Consider the following 5975-nt stretch of genomic DNA (forward strand, 5'->3'; position numbering starts at 1 on the left):
TTTTTGTTTTACCTCATCTTCTTGTTTTATGATGAATTTGTGCGTGAAAAGACTCATTAGGGACATCGTTATTCTACATTTATCAGTAATGAACTGTCTGTGGCACCTATTAGTGGCAAAACGGTCCGAGTCGCTTTCCGTATCTGTCTACATTCTTCTTCATTATTTACTACTCAACTCTCATCCATTTCAAATAGATTTGGCTGGATGCAATTTTTCCCCCCAATTGTTCTTTTATTTGAGTGATAAGTATTAATAGAATTCATAATCCTGGAGGAGTCCACTCTGAAGATTCCGATGTCGAAATGACTTTTTAATTTTTAACGCTGGGAAGGGGTAGGAAGGCTCCCCTCGAGAACTGGCTATTTAGAAAGCCCTTTGTGTTTATTATTGCACTTAATTTTTACAAGAGCTTAGAGATGACTGTCACCATCTCCACGTTACCGAAGGGGTTTTGGTCACCCAAGTAGCAGTTTCGCCTGCCATGCAAGACCATTTAAAAAAAAAAAACAAAAAAACCTACTGCCACAGACTTCGTTGCAGGGTAAGTTTTCCCTGACGGTCACATTCATGCTGATTTCACTGTATCCAGACCCAGGCTCAAACCTGGAACTTATTAAAATGAGTGAGCACCTCTGCTGATCGCAAGCCCCACGACACGTGTGCCCAGCCTAGCTCTTTTCCTCCAGTGTTTGATGAGGCCAATGACTCCTTCTGGTAGAGTCCACCACCTTCTATGCAAGAAAGGAGATTCTTTTTTTTTTTTTTTAAATATTGTTCTCACTTCTTTTAAAAATATTTGAAAATATGGTTCTGCAGAGGGTTCTTCTCTCATCTCCCTCCTTGGCTGGCATTCCTTTTGAGAACATTGGAGCAGGGGTTTCATCAGAGCTCCCGCCCAGGTGCCTGAAGCAGTCAGATTTTAACACGTAAATTCTCCAGCATCTCATGCCGTAACCAACTGAGAGAGACGGTAAGTTTCACTTCCTGTTATTCACTCAGGACAAAAAGAGCAACCAGTGGTCAACAAAGCAACCCTTAAAGATGATTTTAATACGTCCACACACAAATCCTTATGTATGTCTGCTTGCTTCAGCTTCTTCCGTACATCCTCGTCGCTTAGATCATACCGATAAAACTGGTGTTGTTATTTTGAATGCACGTGTTCCAGAAATTATAAAGTTATATGGATAACAAAGAAAGGAGAATGAATGGAGGAAGAAAGAGGATTTAAGAGAATTTTACAATATTGTCAAATGTGAGTAACGACACATATTTAAAAAAAAACCTGTAAGGTAACCTTTATACCTGATAACCTTTAGGCCTAATTTTTGCCTAAAAATTAGGCGTCCCATTGTACCCGCACGTCTCTGCTGGCATTCGTGGCAGCCTGTTGAAGTCATTTCTTTCCCATGACCATGTGTGCTTTGAGAGCAGAGAAGGGATTGTCTCAGTTCTATGTTCTTAGAGCTTCCGGAACCTTCATCCACCCTGGTCTCATCTTTTTCAAGCTGTCTTGTTTATCTCGTTCTATGTCCTTAGTGATCACTTTTCTGATAACGAGCGAGAACACAGAAAAATCTTGGCCCTGGAGTCGAATGATATTGTCCCTCTCGTTCATAACTGTGAGCCCCCTTTGACATATGACTCTTTCATGGACACCCTGAAGTTTCTCAGAGATCTTTGATAGCTCCAAGAGGGAAAATTCTCTGCTATTCGCTTTGGGTTTCAGGTGTGTGTGTATGTGTGTGTGTGTGTGTGTGTGTGTGTGTGTGTGTGTGTGTGAGGGAGGGAGAGAGAGAGAGAGAGAGAGAGAGAGAGAGAGAGAGAGAGAGAGAGGGATTTGGTAATATTAAATGATTTTTATAATATTCCAAATTAAATTAAATTAAATTAAATTTTAACAACAGCGTCTGGGTATTGGGAATAATGAGACACGCTCCCTAGGGACTGAATTTCTTCTAGACCCCGTAGTCTCCCTAGCTAGAGCTCTTACCTGCTTTTTTGACTTAACTCTGAGCACTTCCTTGAATGGCAGGACAGTACCTTTAAGGGCAAACTCTCCTCCCCGCAGTGTCAATGAAGTTTTTGTACTGTTGCTGCCTCACTGGTAAGAAACACTATGCAACTCTCCAAAGCTCTCAACTGACTGTCGAGTGCCTGGGGCACACTCCTGGTTCCTTCCTTATCAGCCCATGCTTTGTTCTAGGGGAGTTCATCTGGATCCATAGCTTTAAAAAACCTCAATAAGCTGACGATTCTCAGTTTATGCCTTCAGCCTCGAAAACACCCTTGAGCTCAAGAATTTTCCTGACAGCTGACTTGACTGTTCCTCTTGGATATCTAAAGGGATTTCTAATCCAACGAGAAAAAAGAAAGCCTTTGCTCTCGATCCCTCTGCTGATCTTCCCGCTGGGCATACAGCATCACCATATCGGAGGGCTCGAGGCGGCCACCTGGTTTTTCTTGGTGACATTTCTTTTTACAGTCTCTCAGCCTGGCCATCTGCAGGTCTTCCTCCAAAATCCATCCTTTATCTCTTCACGATTTCTCCGTCTCCACCGACCTAGGCTAGTCTCTGCTAATATCACCACTTGCTTGAAGTAGTTAAATAACTTCAGGTCCACCCCGCCCTGGAATCCGTAGCCACAGAGATATTTTGAAAGCATCGATCGGATTATTTCACTTCCCTCTCTGTTTCAACCACCCCCTCAATGGTGTCCCTCTGCACTTAGAATAAAACCTGACCTATATGCCAGGACCCTCGAAATATAAAAATATGCAGCCCATGTCTTTCTCTAAAAACTCATGTCCTGCTCCCTTTGTTCTACTCAGCAGTAACCTCGTCTCCTTCACTCCGTGCACCCAGCTCCGTTCATCTGACTTGCCGTCCCCTCTCCCAGCATGCCCTTCGCCTGGCTGATTACCCGCTCTGGCCCAGCCCGAGCACGGAGGGCGAAAACCACACCGGGTCGTCTGCATGTCTTTGGCTTTGCTACTCTGCTGTCTTTAGTACATCACTTTTCTGGCATTGTCCTGTCCAAGCAAATTGTTGGATCTTTTCATTTCCGGAACATTCAAAAAGACCCATTTACTCTTCAATGGAAACTGCCAAGAGGGAGTTTGCACCCTAAAATTCTCTGAATCCTTCAACCCAAAGTCCTCACCTTGCTGTTTCCACGAATCTTGAATGATTGGGTCATGATTCGTATCCAACCCTTATCAAGTTCCCACACTGAAAGATTTTCCTTAAGCCAGACTGTCGAGTCTCAGTAAATTCTGATCCGAGCCCCCTCCCCTCCCCAGGCTGAGATGTGGCCAAAGCTTTGCGAAGATGGTATTTTCTTTTACCTTATTAACATAACTTATTGACAAGTTATGTCAGTGATATTTGGATAGCCAGTTTTTGACAGGTTCCATCAAGGGTCCAAGTGGGTGCGACTGTGGATCTCAGAATCCTACCTCAAAAGAGGTGGTTTGCTCATATTAATTGAGCTTACCTGTCATATACGATTAGAAAAATGTTCCGTCTGATAATGATTAAAAAAGATTGAAGATCACTGTATTCAAAAGACAAGTGCTCTGCGAATCGATCCACCTGAGTCAGCTAGATCGCTCCTCCATCATCTGTCCAGTTGTGAGGGAAACTCAAGCCCACACATCCCCTGACCCTTTCTCTGTGTAACCAGAAATTCTCTAAGGTCTCCTCCATCTTTAACTCTCTGGTTCTGAAATGTCTTTGCACCCGATGCCGTTGGCCAAGATGGCCTCTTCTGGAAGAAATGTCTGTTCCTGAAATGCTAATTTTCCTCAGGACGTCTAACGGAATGCTGGGCACATACCAGTCACTCAATAACCAGCTGTTGGTAGTTTGTACAATTGAAGCTAGATCCAATTCAATATCTGGCATTTTTTATTTTAACTGTCTGATTCTGGAATGTGCCAAGATAATTTTATATCAGAGACAGAGCTGATTCGTGGAGGAAGAGGGAACTCAGAATTATTGAGTGTCCGCTCATGGCAGGCCCAGGGCTAAGGGTTTTGTATGCAGGAGAAATCACACAATCATCAGTCAGACCTGATTCAAAACCTTTGAAAACAGAGGCCATGGCAGCCTAAAAAATTTCCCAGGTTTCTAGGCTATGAAAGTGGGCATCGAAAATGAGTGTGTCTGCTGCCCCAGCCCAGGCCTAGCGAGTCATCGTGGGCACGAGAACCAGCTGAGGCTTTACCAAATGTACGAATCCTTGAATCTATAGGCCAGAAATTAGGATTTACGGATTACGGATGGGACCTGGGAATCTGCATTTTAAAAAGAAACTCGCATGGTTTCAATTTCGGCTATTGCCAAAAAATACTTTATTAAAGACTTTTTGACCTCCGTCTTAATGGTGAAAATGTTCGAACTTCATCCTTATAAAACTGCAAAATCAGCTTAATTATCTTTATTTTTCAGGAAACGGAACTGGGGTCCACAGGTACCTACGGAAACACTGCTAGTTAATAGAAATATCTTCACTTAAAGTTAGGTCCCTCTAGATTTTTCAATTTAGGACAACTTCTTTAACGAATACATTTTCTTTGAAAAATTTTTATCGGTATACATCCTTTCAGTACAAAAAGTAAGATCAGTCAGTAAGTACTATTAGGAAAGACCGTCCCTGAGTGCCCTCCGCTGGCAACAACCACTTTCGATGTCATTTATCTCCATGTTTACATGACAAACTTAACACGTCTACTCGATGCTTTTACAGTTTTAAGCTTTATGTAATGTGCCCTCAGTATGAAGAAAATGAAGATTTTTCTTTCTTTTACATTTCCTTCCTTTGCCTCTGCTACCAACCCATTTCCAGTCTTTCTTCTACCTACTATAAACGTATCACAATTTTTTGAGGTCATTATTTAGAATTTAAATGATCATGACCATGTAGATCGATTGATGGCTGGGCCATTTAGTATGCTATGCCATGATAATTCTTATTTTTTTCCTGTGTACTATTTTGTCTTGTTTTGCTTACTTGATTGTATACATAGTTATCACTCCTATGATTGCCACATTTCTCCCAATGATAAAAACCTTGTATTTTAATTCAAAAAAGATCTTGTCATAAACTACAAAACTAAAATGGTGACATTTCTAGAAGAGAACATAGAAAAGTATGTTCGTGACTTTGGGGGAGGATGGGAAACTTTTCTTAGGAGACACACAGAAAAACTAATCAAAAAATCGCAAGTTGGACTTAAAAATATTCTGGTTAAAAGATATCATTCAGAAAGCTGAAAAGAAAATAAGAAACTGGGGGGAAGTTGTAATATACATATCTGGAAAACATACTTGTATCTAGAATAAATAAAGAACTCATACAACTCAATAACAAGGACACAAGCAACTCGATTTTATAAGTAGTTCAGAGAGGTACAAATGGCCAGTGAACACATCATTTTTCACAAAGGGATGCATGTTAAAACAAAAATAAGATACTTTTCGCTAAAATTTTTAACTGGTCAATACCAAATATTGGTGAGATTGTGAAGTAACTTAAACTCTCTTGCCTTGTTGGTGGGAATGGAAAATACAACCGCTTTTGGGAAAACAGTTTGGTAATTTTTATAATATTAAATACTCATGTGCCCTATGATCCAGTAAGTCTACTTCTAGATATTTACCCAAAAGTAATGACTACACGTGTCGACAAAAAGTCCCGAATATGAATGTTTATAATAACTTAATTCTTAATAAACTGGAAAACCTCAAATGTTCTTTATCAGGAGAATGAATTAAGAAGAAGAAGAAAGAAGATGTTATGTTTCCTTACTGGAATACTATTCAATCATTAAAAAGGAATAGCCGATCCATATAACAATGGGGATCGATGAATGAATATGAAAAATTATATCGAACAAAAATAGCCAGCCTCCCCCCACCACCGCCAAATAATCGATGTATTGTCTATTCATGCAAAATGATAGAAATC

The sequence above is a fragment of the Pteropus vampyrus genome, unplaced genomic scaffold (genome assembly GCF_000151845.1).
Source record: "Pteropus vampyrus isolate Shadow unplaced genomic scaffold, Pvam_2.0 Scaffold163, whole genome shotgun sequence".
NCBI lineage: Eukaryota > Metazoa > Chordata > Mammalia > Chiroptera > Pteropodidae > Pteropus > Pteropus vampyrus.